Source organism: Athene cunicularia, assembly GCF_003259725.1.
Source record: "Athene cunicularia isolate RWA chromosome 5 unlocalized genomic scaffold, athCun1 chr5_part1, whole genome shotgun sequence".
Classification (NCBI taxonomy): domain Eukaryota; kingdom Metazoa; phylum Chordata; class Aves; order Strigiformes; family Strigidae; genus Athene; species Athene cunicularia.
The window spans coordinates 29,293,285-29,312,733 of record NW_020799101.1 but is presented as its reverse complement, the minus strand read 5'-3'; the positions used below and the strand labels follow the sequence as shown (position 1 = coordinate 29,312,733).

General features: G+C 37.0%; 1 protein-coding gene across 3 annotated transcripts in view; it reads left to right on the top strand.

Annotated features, from left to right (window-relative positions):
• Window positions 1–1,001: 1,001 nt before the first annotated feature.
• AKAP6 (A-kinase anchoring protein 6) overlaps window positions 1,002–19,449 on the top strand; it is a 287,672-nt gene continuing 269,224 nt past the window's right edge. For 2 of the 3 annotated variants that reach the window (XM_026849466.1, XM_026849464.1), the window contains exon 1: window positions 1,002–1,098. The gene's annotated coding sequence lies outside the window, so the exon portion shown is untranslated. The remainder of the gene's footprint in view (window positions 1,099–19,449) is intronic. The other variant, XM_026849465.1, reaches the window with a different exon arrangement.

The window sequence follows — 19,449 nt, the reverse complement described above, 5'->3', positions numbered from 1 at the left end:
GGTTGTGAATTTTAATTTCCAGACAGCTCCTTTTAGTACTTGTTCACATAGCCTTTGCTTTTCTCATCAGTACTGTGAACAAAGGATGTGAGCAGGTTGCTGGTGTCAAACGTAACATCTCAGCCTCCCGTCCCAGCCTCCCATCCCAGCCCCTCAGGTAGGTTATGCGGAGGGGCTCTCTCCTTTGCTGGCCTTCTTGCTCTACCTGGAAGCTGGAGACTAGCAGCAGCATGGCCCACTAGGCACACAGCTTGCCCACAGCTTTCAAAGTCCTCACTCATCTGCCTGCCTGATGGGCAGATGAAAGCCAGGCTACTCAGCATGCAGATGGTAATGCAGGTCACCCTACAGTTGAAAAATGATAAGGAGATTTTTACTTGGTTGGCTAGAAACTTCTTTACCCTCTTGTGAATAAAAAGCCTTGATTTTTTTTTTAAACTCATTGTCATTCATTCAACAGTGTGTGATCTGCTCAATTTGAAGTAAGCGCTTTTCCCTAGCAACAAGGTTTTTCTTGTAAATGACAGATTGGATGTAGGAGCAGGGTGGGGCAGGGTGAAAATATGTATTTCTTAAAATACTGTTCAATAACTATTGTCTTTACAGACCTAGTGTTAAAATCATACTACTGACTGTTTTTTTTAAGTAAGGTTCCCTTACATGGTAAACAAATTTGATTTATAAAATTTGTTCTTAAATTGATACATGATATTAACTTTCCAATATAAAAATAATTTATAGCTTATATATCTAAATTCTGTATCAGCATCAAGGAATAATTTATCTAAAATGTTCCTTAATACAAGGCATGTACTTAAACATCGGCTCTAAAATCTATGGCACAGTACTTTAAAAGCCTGTTTGCATTTTGTCTGTTTCTTTAAAGGTCTTCCGTATTGTCTCGGGCTCCCCTGGAAATGCAGTAAGGATTCCTATCACATCTCGGTTGCCATGGCAACAGCAGTCTTTCCCATAATGAGCTGCATCATCTGAACTGATGTCACAGCATCATGCAGCAGGTCACACAAGGCACCTCCTAGTATTGCATCTTACAGATGTGCTGTAAACATCAAAAGAGGATGATTTGAACAGGACATGGTAAGTGCAAAATATTGTGCTGTTCTTAATTGCACCATTGTTTTTTCCTGTTCTATGAGGTTTTCCTAATATAAGAATGTGTGGGTTTTGCCTTATGAAAAATAATATTGAAGAAAGATCCTGCATGCCTAAATATTATTTTTCAGGCACACAGGCTAAGACAAAGGCCTACAGAAAATGCATTCAGTCTGAATGTTTAGACTTGTCTTTGCATTTGTGATAATACCCTGAAGATTTGAGGAGAATATATTTAAATTTCACAATCCAATTAAAGTTGCTACAGTCCGATTTGCTTAAATGGAAAGAATAGCTGTTTTCAATTTTAATGCCATAAACATAGCTTGTTCCTTTTCCTGTGTCTTTATTTAAGCATTCCTATTATGTGTAGCTCTTCTTTTAATCTATTTTATTTCAACAGCATGAATATTACCTATTTACTTTCACTGGCCTTCCATAACATGATAGTACAGAAAATACTCTGTGAACCAGTGCTGAACAAGCAACTGGAACAGTATTGATTTTAAACATGGTTCAGTACTGTACTATTTCTGTTGGTGTTCTTAAAAAAGCAAAACATTTATATAATTGTCAAACAATAACCAGATATTTTGAAAGTACAGTAGCTTTTAGGTTTTCTACTGTTTCACTTTCAATCTATTTTTTAAATAGTAATATGAATTTAGTCAATTTAAGATCTATCTTTTACTGGAAGGAAAACAACGTGTGGTTTTTTTTTTTTTTTTTTTTTTCCTGCTGCAACTGCAGTAAAAGGTGTAGCCAAGACTCAGGCATTATGAGGGGTTTTTTTCTATGAATAAAATAATAATAGGAATAATTATAAAAGCTTTCACCTCTATCGTGGGAAGAAAATAGATATCTTTTATATTTAGCAAGCTGGTTAAGACCCTGTCAATATTATTTAGCAAGTCTTTACAATGTCCAATATTTGTTTATTTTGTATTAAGGTCTTGCTTCTGGAGGCCAGGCTAATTTTGCTTAACTTCAAGTTAATCTTGCTGGGTGGTATACAACAACATTAATTGCTTGATTTCACATGTTTAAAAGATTCAGTCTTTCAGATGCTTGCTGTTAGAATGAAAGAAAAGACCAGACACATGTCATTTTAATTGATCAATATGTCCACTAGGAATTAGGGAGTGGTCTCTGGCTCTGTTTCTCCCTGTGTAGTTTATATTTCAAAAGTGCAGCAAGAAAAAATAGCGACCTCTAATCTTGTAGTCATGTCTATATTTATTGTGGGTTTTGGTCCCTTATACTTGATAAAGTATGAAGTAGTAATTATAATGAGATCCGACTGCTCTTCATAGGGATGGGTGGGATGGTCTTGTCTGGCACAATCTGGAATAGAGCTCCTATATCTTAATTAGTCTGTACTCCATCATCTATGGTTTTTTTCAGCATTATCTGGGTGCATTTATTGTTTTTTTTCCTACTGCAAAACACAAAGCAGATGACCGTAAATGAACATTACAATGATGTTGCTTCATTTATTTGTGATGCATTTTACAGTATGAAAGTAGTGGTCTGCGCTTGCTGTGCTCTCATCAGGCAAACTCGGAAGGGATGAGTTAGCAGGAGGACAGGAGGGGAGGGCGGGACAGCTGACGTCTGGCTAGGTTAGAATTCGAGATGTGAAGAAAGCTGGTGAGCAATGCATTAAACTTGCAAATTTAGGGACCATTAAAGAACAGTTAATAAGGGGTGGATGTAAGACATACTTTGTTAAAATATGCCTTTATTAATAATGATGTGTTTTGTTAGATTTTGCATGTGACCTGATTATCATCCGAATTTCTCAGACTGAAGTTAAAAATGAGGGCAAACACACCGGGGGGAAAAGAATAGCTTTTGAGTGTACTGGAGGGATGCCCTTGCTATGAAGCCCTCAGTGCAGGGTTGTTTTGTTTTTTTTTCTAATAATGAGAATGCAAATCATGTTGGTTTTTAAACTTTTTTTTTTTTAAGTTCCTGTTACTCTGTATTCCATACACTTCTCACAGCATTGTTTGCCCTGGGAAACACTTGCTAATAATGGAGCTGTGATGACACTACTTGTTTCTTGGTGAACATCTCAGCTAATTCTGATTCCAGCTGAATACCTTGATTGTAGAATACTTCCTGTCCATTTCTTTATGGGCCCAAGTGTTTCATTCAGGTCTGTGTATCAGGATATGAAAGAGTATCGAAGTGATGAAGAGGGTCTTACTGTGAAAAGCAAGCCTGATGACCAAAGGTAGAACACTATAGAGGTAATAGTTTTGCTTGCTGTTGAGGCAAATTTATAATTGGTACAATTATGCATGAGACAGCATTCAACAGCAGGAAATCTGTGTTGCTTTCAGTTCTGTTCCACAGCTGGTTTTACTCAACATTACTGAAGGCAATACGTTTTGTAAATAAATGTATTCTTACCCGAAGTACTGAATTTGGACGCTTAATCTGGAGGCTAGAGTTCTTCTCTATATGCAGTTTCATGCTGACGTGTAGTTGGAGATGAGCATGTACTATTGAACTGAAAGGATGTTACTGTTTAATCTTTACTTTGCTTTATAGGATTTTATTACATCATGAGTTATAGAGTTCCTCCATAGTTTAGCACTGAATGCAGAGAGGAAAAGAAGCTTGGTGCCTCCCAAAACAGCTGTAGGTGTTGATGACAAAACCTGACTCCAGCAATAGAAAATGGTATAATTTTAACACTTCGTGGATTTTTTGTCAGCATACAATGCAAAGCCTGCTCAGAGGAGATCAGAGCATGTCCTTAACGGAAGAAAGGCTGCTGTCTTCTCTAAAGAGGAGTTGAGGGAACACAGTGCTCTAGAAGTTACCTTCTGGAGGTCATGTTGCAGTAGAGCAATGGTGGGTAGGTGTCCCATCCCTCCCACCTTCCAGCAGGTCTGTAATGGGTCTGCATCCAGGATTTCCTCCTCAGAAAGTCAATTCAAAGGAGTCTTTTTTTTTTTTTATCAGAAGTGCTCAGGCGTTGATTAGAACTGGTGGCATTTCCAAGATGCTGGTGAAATATTTCCTTCAAAATGAGAAATTAATTTTTTTTTTTTAAATTCCATGCCATGTCTTAATCTACTTGCACACTTCTGTAAAAATCACTGCTGCATGATGAAAGAAATATTGACAACATTCTGGCCTTGACATTTTTTTTTTTTTTTTTCTGGCCTGTGCTGAGTGCTACTAGCTTCAGGGAGAGGTAGAGTTAGCCAGAATATCTGGAGTTCCAGAACTGTATTTAAAAGAAAAAAGATTTGTATATATTAAAAGTTATCATGTTTGTATGTTGAAGTAGTTTTGGGTTGGTTTGTTTGGTGTTTTTTTTTTTTTTTATTTTAAGTACGGCCTATGCTATATAATGAAGTGTCTGTATGTTCTGTAATGAGTCATTATACTGGAATTACTGGGATAAAGTTAATGATACGTGAATGCAAAGATGACTTCAAGGAATCACCTTGCAACTAATTTATGTCTGAACATCACTAACACTTCTGTGGACTGGAGTGGGGAAAGGTGACTTTTGCTTTGCCCTCTTGATGAAAACAGCCAGTCATTAAAGCAGATTCTTGCTGCAGAAAAGAAGTTGTATATGTTAACACTATCATGAGTCACCTGGGCTGGGCCAGGTCTTTCCTGCCACAGGAAGAGAAGGAGCAAAAGAAAAAGCTGAGCTGGATGGAGAGCCAGGAAGAGTCTAGATTGCTGCTCTGTGCAGTGAGGGAGCAGGACGTACAGTGGATGGAAGTGGCAATGCACGGGCAACCGTATCTGACATCACTATCATGATCCAGAACTCTCCTGAAGAGGCAGTTGCCATCCTGGGCTTCTCAGCTTCTACAGGCTTTAGCATAGGGAAAGAGAGACTTCAGCTATGTTCCCAAGCCTGACAAGTTTTTGTGATAGATGTTTTCTATTTTGTCAGTACTTAAAGATTCCCTGTCCCTTGTTTCCTGGGCTGGCTCATATGCAGTTTAATAATTTCTCTTGTAGAAAGGCCTGTGGAGTACTTTCTTTCTCATATACAGTTTTGTATCTAGTATTTTCTATTGATTTAAAAATAAAAGCGCCTAACTTCACATTTATCAAATCAAATGTAAAAATGCATAATATAAATGCCTTAACTGGTTTGGTATGGCCATAATATTTCTAACTACATGAATAGTCATGACACATTTATATATACATGTGTGTATATATATACATATAATATCAGATGGGTCATCACCAAAATCACTCTTTAAGAGCATCAAAATGTGCTTTCCTGAAGCAAAAGGTTTCTTATTTTTAAAATGCCTTCAGAAAAGCTTTGCTTCATGAGGTAAAGGTTGGGGACTAAAGAAAAAAAAAAAATCCAGATGGCTCTTCCCTTCCTGTTTTGTGGTTAAACTACAGGTTTCGAATATCTAGACTCGGGTCCTTTGAATCCCAGCAAGGCTGACTCAGCTTTTCATCCCTCCAAGGTTAAAACAATCAGCTCTGTGCAGTTTACAGTGTCTGGTGCTTTCAGACAAGATGTTTAAAGCCAGAAATGCTCTTCGCTCTGCGTGAACTCTCAATTCTCATGGCACGTGTCAGAGAGTCTTGCCCTGGCAGCCTTGGCCAAAAAACCCACTGTTGCTTCCTGCTTCTTGCCCAGTATCAAATCCTGGTGCCAGCAACGAGGGACTTTCTCTCAGTTGCTGAATGAATATCTTCTAAGGCATCTGGAAGTGGAGATAGCTTGTAAATGTAAGTGAAGTGTTCTTCAGCCCAGTGAATAATCATTGTGTCCTGTGGACAGTATCAGCCTGAAAGTTAAGGGTGGAGGATGAGCACTATGAATTGTAAAGATGCTTTCCTACCTTTGCCAGCTAAGTGGCTTCTGGAACTGTTAAGAGCTCCTAGGGCAAGTAGTCATGTCTCTGGAGGACTGATTGTTCAGCAGGGTGAGGCAGTAAAAGGCACCGTGCAAGGGGAACCACAGGACTCTGCAGCAGTCAGGCTTCTCTAAGCCTGAGTGCAGGTACAGAAAGACCTGTGTACTTTCTGCACCCCACGTACTGCTGGTGCACCAAGTCCAATTACTTTCTCATAGACACCAAGTATACTAAGCATATAGCCAAAATGTACTCTCTTTCTTTGGCAAAGATCTTTCTAGTGATAGTGATTTCTGTGAGGAAATAGCTCCATGAAGTAGATTTTCCAGGCCTCATAGTGCAGTGTCTTGTGGGAGCCGACACACTTAAAAAGATGTCCTTCATTAGCTAAGGTCATGCTAAAAAGTCCTAGATTTTAGGTGAGGAAGTACCCAACCGCAATAATTAGTTTTGTTTTCAGTCTAACTGTTTATCTATTATTTTGCATATGCTTTTTTTCTTTCAAGGGTTGCCCTGTACTGTCTTGTAAATTCGATGTTGTCATATTTCAGGATTAGCATCAAATATTAAGTTGCTTCATGAGCTCTCAAAGGATAATATTAATTTTTTACCAGCTTGGTGTGTGGATAAAATAAAGGGGGCATGTATGTGAATATGCAACAATTATTTTTTCTTTTTTTTTTCTTTTTTTTTTCCTGTGTCATTTTTGCAGCATTTTCTATTTGGACTAAAAGTTTGTAGCTTTGTCTACTTCAGTCTTAAAATGCATCCCACCTAACCTCCATAACTCGTCCTTGCACACTACATTAGACTTGCATTTGTTTTCAGTTCCTGCTCAGTTCTATCATGTGTTGTCTTCCTCGCTCCTTCCAGCTTTCTGTTCCTGAATGTTATGCCTGTAATTGCTCTCTTCTATCAAATTGTCATGTTTTTCTTCTTTAAATCCATTGGAAAAAAGTTGCATTTCCTCTGGACAGCCTCCAAAAAGTGGTTTATGAAACTTATCTAAAGAAAACTTCAGGATTATTACTATATTTTAAAATAGCAAACCAATTCAGATATCTCTACTAAAGTTTGCATAGGACCCTTTACAGTGCTAGAGACTGTACAAATACCTGAGAAATGGTGAAGTCTTTCCTGACTAGATTGCATTAATTTTCAGTTTAAATTGAGGTGAGAAACTATTTTCCTCACTTTTCCTAAATATCCCTCATAAAGGATAAGTAACATGTCCAAGTTTCTTGGAAAAGCTTTGGTAGATCTGGAAGAATTGCTCGTATAGTACTTCAAAAGAATATAATATTTTATCTGTCTGTATTTTCCTGTTTGTGCTTTTGTGTTGTTTTCCGAGGTTGGTTCTCTTTTTTGTTGGCTGTATTTGATAAAGCTGATCTAATAGTGAAGATCCATGAAATTTCAAGGGCTTTAAGGCGAAAACTGATTGTTACCTACCCTAAATTAGACAGCAACTTAACACAATGAGCTTGGGAACATTCTAGTCTTTCAAAAGAGGAGGATCTGCTTGCCAACCTTTTTTAAACAAACCTTGACTGTACTGTTTAAATTTAAACTAATAATACAAATCCATACCTTAGTTGCTGGAATCCTGACCTTTATGTGTTTAGCTAACAACAGAAAGGAAAAAGTTATGTGCATTTCTTAGGTTTTTTTAAAAATTAACTCATTTGTTTTAAAAGTTTTAAAACGGTGTTTTCTCATTGGCTGGGTAAGTGCTCGTCTTCTGTTTGACAGATTACCATGACAGAATATACACTGCAAAGGGAATTGATATAACAAATATATCTGCAAAACAATTTAAAAATTAAAATTAAATTTTAAAAATGTCAAGAAAACAACATACCTGTCTACTGAAATATTAGGCTCATTAGGTAGGCAACTGGAAAGTAAGGTTAAATGCCTGTTTTGCACTACAAACTACAACCTTAGATGCTTGTAACAGAGCCCACTAAGAAATAATGTTGAACGGGTGACTTGTATTGCATTTTAGCCCTTTCAATAAATATAAGATTTTTGACAGGTATTTATTTGGTGGAGGCTGGTAGAACTCATACAGTGAATACAAACCAAAAAGAAAGGACCCAGGTGTTGTCAAGTCTGAGGGCTGTGCAAGATTGTTTTTACACTGATATTGCAAGACAAGCCTTAAAGAAACTCAAATAAAATACTAGTTAGCAATGACAAAACTAATGAGAGACTCTTCTCAACACTTAGTTTTTGTCAGGAAAAGCTGCACTTGAGAGCTGAGTGCTATTGACAGAATAACTAGGGTCTATTGAGTATGTTTTCAAATAAGGACATCTTCCAAAGCTGTTGCATGTAGCTACTCCAGGCTGCTTACAGTTTTCAAGTGTGTCAGTTCATATTTAGGAGCAGCTTTTCCTGCTGAGGAGGCTAACTCCCTGGCCAAGGCATTTCTTTATTAGCAAGTATGTATCCTTCCTGTACTTCAAGCTGCACTGCTAGTCTCCTAAAACATGCCATATTTTGTTAGAATAAAAAATCAGATTTTGATTGTCATAGAAAACCCCACCCAAAACCCATAGCTTCAGCTAGAAAAGGCTGCTATCTGTCAGATTTCAGCATGTTTAGTCTGTGTTGCTAAGGCAGTGACACAGCAGATATGCGAGTTGCCATTTTAAGGGTCAGCTGTTAAAATATGCAGGGTATATTTTATAGATCCTTAATGTGTCATCTAGGCTTTTCCTTCTCAAAACTTCATCCTACTGTTTTACTCCGTCGTTAACTATAACACTCCCATTTAGTTTTTGGTGACATTATGTATGGATACCTTGGAATATAATAAGGGTCTTTTGGTTTTCTTGTATCTGGAGAAGGTAGTGTCCAAATATGCTCTGTGCACGATGCAGGAACAGACTGTATCAGCAACAGTGATGACTGCTCTTTCGGAAGAGCAGAACAATTTTAACCCTCCAAGTGCTTGGCACCTGTTTGCAATGCAATAGCTTTTTACAGTAAACGTTTAAATAGAGAGACTTGATTTTGTATTTCTGCAAATTATGCAGAAAAATTCCTAATTATTCCTTTTGTTCAGCTTCATTATGTCATTTTGAATTGGATTGGAACTTCAGTTTCATTCTCTGGTCCCATGTATGTGATGCCCTTTCTTTGTTGCAACTTATAAAGCCACTTTGGTCAAGAGGGATAAATCCCCCTCAAATCTTTCTTGTTTCTTCTTCTCATTGGGCAATATGGAGCAATGTTTGTCAGCATGTTGAAGGCCTGAATGGTGAGTTATGTAAAACACTAGTACTGGTTTAATATTTGTTTGAGATAAAGATCTTAGGTGTCGTTCCTCCTGTGCTTGTCGTGAAAATGTACCAAAACTAGTATGAGGACTTCCTGGATTTAAATTTTAATGTAAGATGATATATAGTAAGAGCTGATCAGGACAGTGATATGCTACAGGAAGGTAGCCCTGAGCAGTGGCCTGTGATACTTAAATCAAGGAGGCCTGGAAAATGCATCTGGCTCTGATATTAAATGTGCCCCTTGCACATTGTCTCTGAACCTGTGTCTCTTGTTCATCACTTGTGCAATGGACATAATGATGCTGATCCTCTTTGCAAAGTACTCTATGTAAGTGCTAGGTGACACCACTGTCAGTTTAATTTTACGCACACACATATACACAGGCAAGACAGTAACAGATGCCGGGCAGGTTGGTGCCAGGGAGCATTGCTGAAAAAAAAATGGATATGGGTGCTGAAAATAAAATGTAAAAATCCAAAGGAAGGAAACTAGCTTTTGGGATTTTTTTTTTTTTTTTCCTGGGATAAAGGATTGCATGGTAGAGGACATACCAAATGCATGGAACACAGTGGTTGTGATTACACAAAAATTACATTTATAAGTATACAAACTGTTGAGCCTGCTTAACTGAAAATAAAAGCTTAATTCCACAATTAAGTTAGAAGAAACCAGGCAGCTATGTCTACTAGGTGATTTCCATGCAGATAGAGAGGCAGCAATATCTGGTCTGTAAAGCTTGAGCTAATATGTGAACACCATTCTGCTGTAAAAGAAATTACTCATTTCTGGGAAAGAAGAGGGACCCACCCTGATTTTACATGACTTCCAAGGGCTCCTTTCCACAATTAGAGCTTGATAGGAGTTATTCTACAAAATGCTGTTTTCTGAGTCATTGCTGATTCATTAGAACACCTATTGTTTATCTTCAAGAAACTTTTTTTGCCTAGGTTTTTTTTCAGAGAGCAAACAACCCACAACAGCTAATGACTGATGGATATGCATTAAAACAAGATGTAAGGTATACAGGACTAACGTGTTCTGAATTAGGCATACCCCTGGGTTCTGGAGATATCACTCTGCCTGGTCTACTAAATATTTATTTATCGAAACCAGAATAGCTGTATGTGTCAAGTGAGCTAAGGATGGATATTTCCAGTTCATGTGCCAATAGCTCAGGGAAGAAGAGTACGGCAAGAAAGGCACTTTATGAGTGATAGAGAGTAAAAGCAGCCTGGGTAATTAACCTGTATTGTTTTCTGACTCACAATATAATTTAGAATCCACTTCAGTTTAGTCTTCCATAGACCTATATACTGGCATGTAGCTTTGATTCCCATATTCATGTTTTGAATTGTTAGGAAAAAAAAAATCATCTAAGGATGTATATAATATGTAAATAAAACAAGCTAGTATGCTAGATTCAGCACCTGAAATTAGTGTTATAGACATATTTGAATTCCAGCAGCATATTTTCTTGAACTTTCCTGAATGGCTTATAAATTGAAGTGTGAGTTTTTTGGTGTTCTTATTGGGTGCTAATTGTTGATGGAGTGTTAGTGGGGTTTTTTGTATTATTTTTATAAACTGACTAGCACCTCATGGTTTTAACTAATCCTTAAAAAGTTCAGAGTCTGGACAGCAATGACCTAATTAAATGTATGAAGATGTATAAAACAAGGCTCTGAGAAACATGCTTTGATATTTCTGGTGCTTTCATTGGTATAGGAGAACTACAGGGAAGGTAGAGGTTGTGGAGAACCCCAACAAACCTTCAGTCTGTGAAATGGTATGTCCCCCCTCTACATCTGACCTGAAAATGATATGCTCTGAAAGTGAAATTTGATAGCATTAGGAGCCAGGAAAAATGCCAGTTTGGCAGGGCTCAATTATTTTTTTTAGCAATATTTTCCTAGACTGGAGAAGGCCTCAGGGATTATAATTAGCCTGGTTTGGGCTGATTAGTGTTGGGTACTTGAAGATCCTTGATCAGCAAAATAACATATCCTGACAGTTTGGTGGAAGGAATTCCAGTGTTTCACTTCTCCCTGCAGGGAGCTGAGAAAATAATCATTTTGGTAGATTAAACCCTTTTATGAGAAAAAAATGCTGGATGTATTGAATACTTAGGGGTGGTTATCTCCTGGGCCAGGATGCACAGTGCTTTATTCCAGCATTTCAAAGTGTTTTACTGAAAGTGAGGAAAATACAGTCTGTGCAATAGGACTCTGTTTAAGCCCTCCTCAATTTATTGATGGTTCACAAATGCTAACTGTGCCATAAGCAAAAGTTAGCTTTTTTTCTTGAAACCAAAAGCAGACATCTTTACATCTGCAATTTAAACTTCAGAAACATACATTTAAACACAGAAGCATACTCATGATTAAAAGGCCAAATAGATATTTTCTTTATCTATGTAGTTTGATGATTGGGGAAATTGTCAACAAGCATTTCAGTTTCAATTACATATTTTTGAAATCTAACTTAAATGAGTTTGTATTATTTGCTGAAACAGAAATTAAATTGCCTGTGTTCAACAAAGACTAGAGAATGAATAATTAAATGGAATGTAGAATGTGTATATTGGAAATGGTTCAAATTTCCTTCTGAAAATTGTTTCAATGAATCCTAAAAGATCTTCACACAGAGAACTAAAAGACTCAGGAATATACTATTGCAACATGATTGTTTTTGCAAACTAAACCTCTACAAATAATTGTATTGTTTGTAATAAAAAAATTTCAGAGCTGGTTATACTATCAGACATCATTTGCTACAGTTTGCTTGCAACATTTTAGCAATCTCTTCTAAGACATCTTCCAAGACATCACAGAGTCAAAATGAGATTAAAATGGAATGAAACAGGCAATACTTCAATAACAAACAATAGCAATCCTTTAGAAGGTTGGTAAAGATGTAGATGTAGGTCAGATTAACAGCTATTTTGATACAAAATTTATTAATCCAGTGGCAACTCTATGGTACTGAGAGTAGAAAAGTCTAATAATGTTTCCCCATTGTTATTAATCATACAGCATTACACTTTTTGGGTGGTAATGAAACACAAATAATATCCTTTTATAAGGGGAGGAAAAATGTTTTTCTTTAAGATTAAAGAGATTAGAGGAGTAGATGTATGGGGGTGGGAATGGAGACTGGTATCTAAGCATTCACTTGACTAGCTCATCAAGTGTGTGCACCAGGGACATTAAATTTGACTCCAAGAAACAAACTAGAACATATTGAAACACAGCAGGGAAAACTTGATTAAAAAACCCCACAAATAAAATGTGAGCTTCTGAGAGTGAATTTTTTGTTTTTTTTTTTTTTTTAAATAAGACTGAGGGAGCTGAAAAGGCATAATGGTACTTTAATGGCTCCCAGGCTTTGCAGTGAGATAATTCCTGCTGCAGTGACAAGGAGAAAGGCTGTCAGAGTCCCCCTGGGGAGCAGTGCAGAGGCTGGGAAGAGCAGGGTCTGCAGCACAGCAGCAGTGAGTGGGGTTTGGTCTATTTAATACCTGTGATGATATTGCATGCTTATAAGTTATGTCTTGGAACTGCTCAGAAATGTCAGTGCAAGGTTAGTCTCGAAGCTACCTTAGCACTTTTTTCCTTTCACACTCATTTCTCTGCTGCACCTATTACAGGCATGCCACTGAAACTTGCCTCGGGGGGGGTGGGTGGTGGTTAATTCTTAGTGTGCAGGTCTAACTCTCCTGCTGACTTCTCATGTTTCACTTCTAATGGAAATATGGATCTGTGGGTCTTATCCAAGGCTTACTGGAGTCATTAATAAGGTTCAGGCTCAGTATCTTCCCATGTTGTATGAGATTTATTTTTTCTGTTTTGTTTTGTTTTTTTTTTTTTTTTCTCCTCCGTTTCTGTGATTTCCCCAAGGAAAGTGTCATGTGGTAAATTGAATGAAGCCAAGCAGAATTCTTGGAAGCAGCAAAACCATTTGAAATGTCTGTGCCTCATTTGAGAATCAAAGGTTTGAAAAAGGGCTGTGTGACTCTAAAGATTTGGGAATAATCTTGCTCCTCGGTTTTCTGCCAAAAATGAAAATGTTATTGGTATTGTCCATGAAGTTTAGGTTGCTGTTACAATATTGTGGAGTGCTAAAGTGGTTTCTGTATGCTAGAAAGCTGATTAAGATCTGAGCACCGGTAATATTATGCAGGTGGGTTTTAAGTTCATTTTTCAAGAAACTAACATGAATATTTTGCCTTCCTGAGAGGTGATTAAAAAAAAATCTTACCAAATTGGCTTTATTCTGGCTGCAATTTTTGAAATATACCTTTAAAAGGGTAAAGAAGCCAACATTTTCAGGAATGCATCAAGAGCTTTAAAGATGTCTGTCTCTGTTTTCTAAAAGTTAAGATATGCATGGCCTGAAAGTAAGATAAAAAATTGATTTTTATGTGGAGAGGGCTAACTAGACTGCTTGATATTGTCTTAGAGTTTTGTTGGGTTTGTTTTGCTCTTATTTGAAATAGGGAAAATTCCTAATATGGAACAATAATAAAAGATTCTTGTTGTACAGGAAACAAAAGTTTCATGTAGTAATTGCTTTGAACTAAAGCATGTTGCCAAATTTAAAACATGAATTTACAGGAATTACTTATGATAGCCCCAGGGAATGAAGGCCTATTTAATGACAAAGCAGGGATAATAGTGACGAAGTAGTCGGGCAAAAAGAACATTAGGGTCAAGATCCACAATTCCATCTGCTAATATAATTTAACCCAATTTTGGAGAAATCAAGAGTAGCTACAGTAGATGCCAGTTGTTTTTGTAGATCCTAAAAACAAGCAGAATACAGTACTGTGATCTGTTTTCATAATAGTTTTATATTTCTGTGGTTATTGTTATTGTTAACGTTGTCATAAAGAGAGAAGTAGCATATGAAGTCATGCACAGATGAACACAAGTCCTGAGTATCTCCTCCCCACCCCAAAACACACGCTGTGTTACTATGTGAGTCTGAGAAGGAACATACCAGGAATGTGGTAGGTACGTGAGTGGATATTAAAAGTTTGTGACATGAGCTCCTACATGAACTGTAACAGCCCTATTAGGTATTCTGTCTATCCTTATTGACAGGTCAGATTTTTTATTTTTTTTTTTTAAGAAATAATTATTGCTGCTAGAATTATGTGGAGAGTGCTAAACAAGAGAGTCAATAGTGTTACTTTAGGATGCTTGGGCAGACAGGGAAGGCACTTGAGAGGACGAAAGGAACGTGCCCAGGGTGTGCTTGTGGTATCTGGGCACCCTGCCACACCAGGAGATAGAGAGGCAGTTGGGAAGAGCCCAGCTGGTGACAGTTAGGAGTCTGCAGAAAGAGGGAGAGAAGGGGCACAGAGCAGGAAGAGTTTTGTAAGAGCTACCTCAAGCAAAAGAGTGGAGAAATTGGGTTGCTACAGGCTGAATGGTTTTGCTGTGGGCTGTAACAAGCTGAGAGAGAATGATGTAACAGCTGGTACAAGCAGGCCAGAAGTTAACTGCTGCTTAAAGACTCCACGGGCCCCTACTCCTATTCAGCTCCTGTCAAAAGAACATGAACACTGAAAACTCCTCTGTGGCCATCTAATGGGTATGATGCACTATTTCTGGTCGTATAGGGAATAAGTCTAAGAAATTTAAAGTACAGTATGCAACAAAATATAGCTAATGGTATTATCCAGCATGGTTACAGCATGCAGAAAATGAATCAGCAGCAATTTAAGAACATAATAATAACTTTACCTTTGGCTAAGCAAGCTCATTTTTTAAATCCTTGGAGACTCTGCAGGATGTTTTAATGGGTCTTTTGTGATGTGGATATTTCCTTAGTTTAAAAACTGGACTAAATAGGTTCATTTTGCATAACTTAGGAAGGAGCCTTCGTACGGTAATGATTTTAGGTTGCTGCTAAGCTAGACCAGATGTGGATCAATGGCTTAACAGTGAAATGCTGCATATCCCATTACAAAGCTTTTTAGTCCTATATACTTACCCTCTTGGCAATAAGCTTGCAATTAATGAGTAAATCCTTAATACATAGTTATATGTCAAAAAAGGGAATAATAGTTCCACCACAGTTCTTGATGATTTTGAGTAACCTTTGAAGCCACTCGTTGACAAAATAAATTGATGGAGCCATCTGTAATTAGAAATAACTTAATTTGTGTGTCATTGCCACCCAGAAATTGTCTCACTCTATATTCTAGAGGTTAGCAAAGAAGTATATTGAAACCATAAACTAAACCTATTTTCCAGGTGAAAAAGAAGGAAATGGTGTGATGTAGAGAGCTGCTAAATGAGGAACAAGCTTTCTGAAATACCAGCTGTAGTCTTTAAGATATGAACAGTTCTCATCTGAAAAGAAGACATTATTGACTTGCAGAGATCAAAAAAAGTTAATTTTCTGTTCTCTGAAATATTAAAAATAACAAAAGATAATTTATCGATCTTTCTTATTGATATTTAATACAGAATAGTTCAGTTGAAAGGGATCTACAGTGATCATCCAGTCCAACTGCCTGACCGTTGCAGGGCTCACCAAAAGTTAAAGCATATTATTAAGGGCACTGTCTAAATGCCTTTTAAACACTGACAGGCTCGGGGCATCAACCACCTCTCTAGGAAGCCTGTTCCGTTGTTTGACCACCCTCTTGGTAAAGAAATGCTTCCTAATGTCCAGCCTGAAACTCCCCTGGTGCAGCTTTGAGCCATTCCCACGCGTCCTGTCACTGGATCCCAGGGAGAAGAGCTCAGCACCTCCCTCTCCACTTCCCCTCCTCAGGCAGCTGCAGAGAGCAATGGGCTCAGCCCTCAGCCTCCTTTTCTCCCAGCTAGACAAACCCAGAGTTGTCTGTCACTCCTCATAAGACATGCCTTCCAGCCCTTCCACCAGCTGTGTTGCCCAACTCTGAATGCATTCAAGGACCTTCACAGCCTTTTTAAATTGTGGGGCCCAGAACTGCACACAGTACTCATGGTGAGGCCACACCAGTGCTAAATACAGCAGCGTAATCACCGCTTTAGAGTGGGCAGTTACGCTGTGTTTGATGCACCCCAGGACGCAGTTTGCCCTCCTGGCTGCCAAGGCACACTGCTGACTCGCATTGAGCCTGCTGTCGACAGCACCCCCAGATCCCTTTCCGCAGGGCTGCTCGCCAGCCACTCCTCTCCCAATTGATACTTGTGTCCGGCGTTACTCAGCTTTATATTAAATTTTAATATAATGTAAAGGTATATGTGAAATGGTTAAAATGACTGGGCTCACAAGCTCAAATAGTATTGAAAGCTTGGTTGCATTTGGTGCCAAGTCCTCTATTCTTAATTCACTTGCAGATGTCCTCTTTTTTGTTTAGACAGGTATTTTGCAGTCAGAAATGTTATGTGAACCCTTTGACAATGATGGATCTTTTCCTAAATGTTATGGAGATACTCAGTCAATTAACTAATGAAGCCTTTATTGCATGTTTTCTCCACCATTAAATTTGTCTGTATGTCAGTGTTCTCTCATAGATGAATAAAAGAAAATTTAAGCAAACAGATAAAAATATTAAAATCCATGTTTCTGTAGAACCTTTATAGCTTTACTTAACAGTAATTATCAGTGTATCTGTCTATATCATGAAACAATAGATCTGTCCTATATTTACTTCAACATCAGTCCACATAAAAAAAAAAATATCTTTTTTAAAAGTATGTGTTGTGATTTTAAAATGAAGAACTGGGGCCAGGGGGGAAGTATTTTTACTGATTTTGTAATATCTGAAATAATAAAGGTAAAGAATAGGCTACTTGCCTCTGCAAAACAACAAACTATTAATACAAATAGTGATGTTACTTTCTGAAAATAATAGCTATATCCTTCTGGCATGGAGCTCAATTTAATCAGTTGCTGACCTTGCATCCTTTATTAAGAATTTGTTTCCCTGGACTGTTAGATCACAATACTGAATCATGATCTGCTTAATAAATCCAAGCATAGAAAAATGATGTATTTAAAACAGCAGTTAAGGACTTAAAATTCTGGCATAAATTACATTTTCTGTCTGTATGAAACTAAATGAAAACCACAATTCTGTATGTTTTTTTTACATCTGGAGCACATAGGTTAGGCAAACATTTTTCAGCAAATTTTGTAGACAAGCTTAATAGGCAAGTGATTTTCTTTTCTCTGGGTAACAATGCATTTTATTCCAAATTTCAAGACTGCTCATAGTTTTAAGTAGTATCTAAGAAGATATGTATTGACTTAGTATCATAGGTCACTGCCAGAACTATCCAGAAACAAATGAGACCCAGGAAATTTTTTTCAGTATAATTATGTGAGCCAGAATTTAAAGTTCCTTATGCCTCCCAAGGTAAGAAAAATTGCTCGGAACAAGACTGAAAAAGCCAGTTTGATTCCCATCATTTAATTTTTTCTTTGATGAGATTATTTCAACTTGTTCATTAAGAGATATGTACCATAACTAAATTATCTTAGTGCATTTTATAGAATTTAATTTTTTCCTTTTGGAAGCAAGAGAGGGAAGTGATTCATGATTCTTTCTTTATTTTTCATTAAAGTGATGGAAACAGATATTTCCACTGAATTTCCTGCCGTGGTGAGTTTGTTCTTAGGATTTTTTAAAGATATTTACTTTCACATATTTACATAAAATCACTAAGAAGAATTGCATTGTAAATCATCATAAGAATTGTCAAAGTAATAGCAATATGAAAAAACCCGAGTAATTTATTTTGTTGTAGAGCTTTTCCTTATTTCAAAATTTTGAAACCTTTTAAACTGATTCTAAAAGATATTTTGAATGGCTCTAAAACTTCATCTACTTAATTCTGAGAAATGTAGGTACAAAGCTAATATAACATTCTGGAGTGTTTTTTTTTTTAACATCCTTGTTCTCCATTATGCTGACTTACATTTTAAAATGTATTTGAAAATTTTTAAGAATTTACAGTTCTAGTTATATTTTCTGATCTCCATGAGAGAAATTTATGATCACCGCTGAAAAGACTAAAACTTGTGACAAGTCAGAGTTTAATGGATGATGAGATATTAACAGCCTAAAATCAGCAAAAACTGTGTAACATTAGCCATTATTTACAATCCTTTTCACACACGTTTTCTAATCTTTCAGAAAAAAAAATTTCCCCAGTCACATTAATTCAGAATCGTCTGAGGTTCTAGGAATATGAAGTTTTCGGAATATAACATTTTCAGTTATAAAAATAAATGAAGTAATAATGGTAAAAATAAAGGTAGTAGTAAAGCTGGTACCCATTCCAGTCTCTTTCGCTGACAGTTCCCTAAAGAAAAATATATTATATGTAATAATGGAATTAAAAGCTAAGTGAGAAATTGAAGCGCAGCTAAAAATAGATAGCTTTGAAGTCTGCAGCTTTAAGGTATAGCCAAAGATATTGGACTTTTCAAGCCATTTGGTTTTCTCAAGTATTCAGTCTCAAAGGGAAAGGAAGCATTCCTGTGTCTAATATGTAGATTAGCCTAAATACTTGTTTGGGCCTCAGAACAATTTGTGATGTGAATTTTTGGGAAGTTTTATCCTACTTTGCTCTCTCTTCTTTCTGCGCTTGAAAATTCTGAAGTACTATGGAAACACATTCTTGTGTTGTTTCTGACCCGAAATGAAAATTTAAATACTAGAAAACACTGTTACACTTTTGGTGTCTGCTGCTATCTACTGCTTCTGAAATTCACTGCCATCATAACTTTCTTAAGTCAAGGAAACTAGTTACCTTAGGAAACACCACGCTGGCTACCGAGTATAGGAAGGAGTGTTTCTAATTTTATACACTCTTTAAGGCTTACATACTACACTGGTGTTCACTGAACTTCCATTCTGCTAAAATCTAAGTAGCAGACATAACTTCTGAATGATTGGAAGATAACTTAAAGCTAAATGCTTTCTTTTAATTTTCACAGCCATTAACTTAATTCAGAAGTGCCCTTTGTTTAATTTCATGAAGTAAGAAGTGATGGGTGCTGTTCAATGAATGAATTAAGACTAGAACAAAATAAATTACAGTCTATAATGAACAGCATTGATAACTGAGTCTAAATCAGTAAGTCATCTAGCACTTGATAACTTTCATCACTGTCGGTGGAACTAATGCAAGTTTAGGTGCATTGCTTTTTAGGGAGATTTTATAAAGGA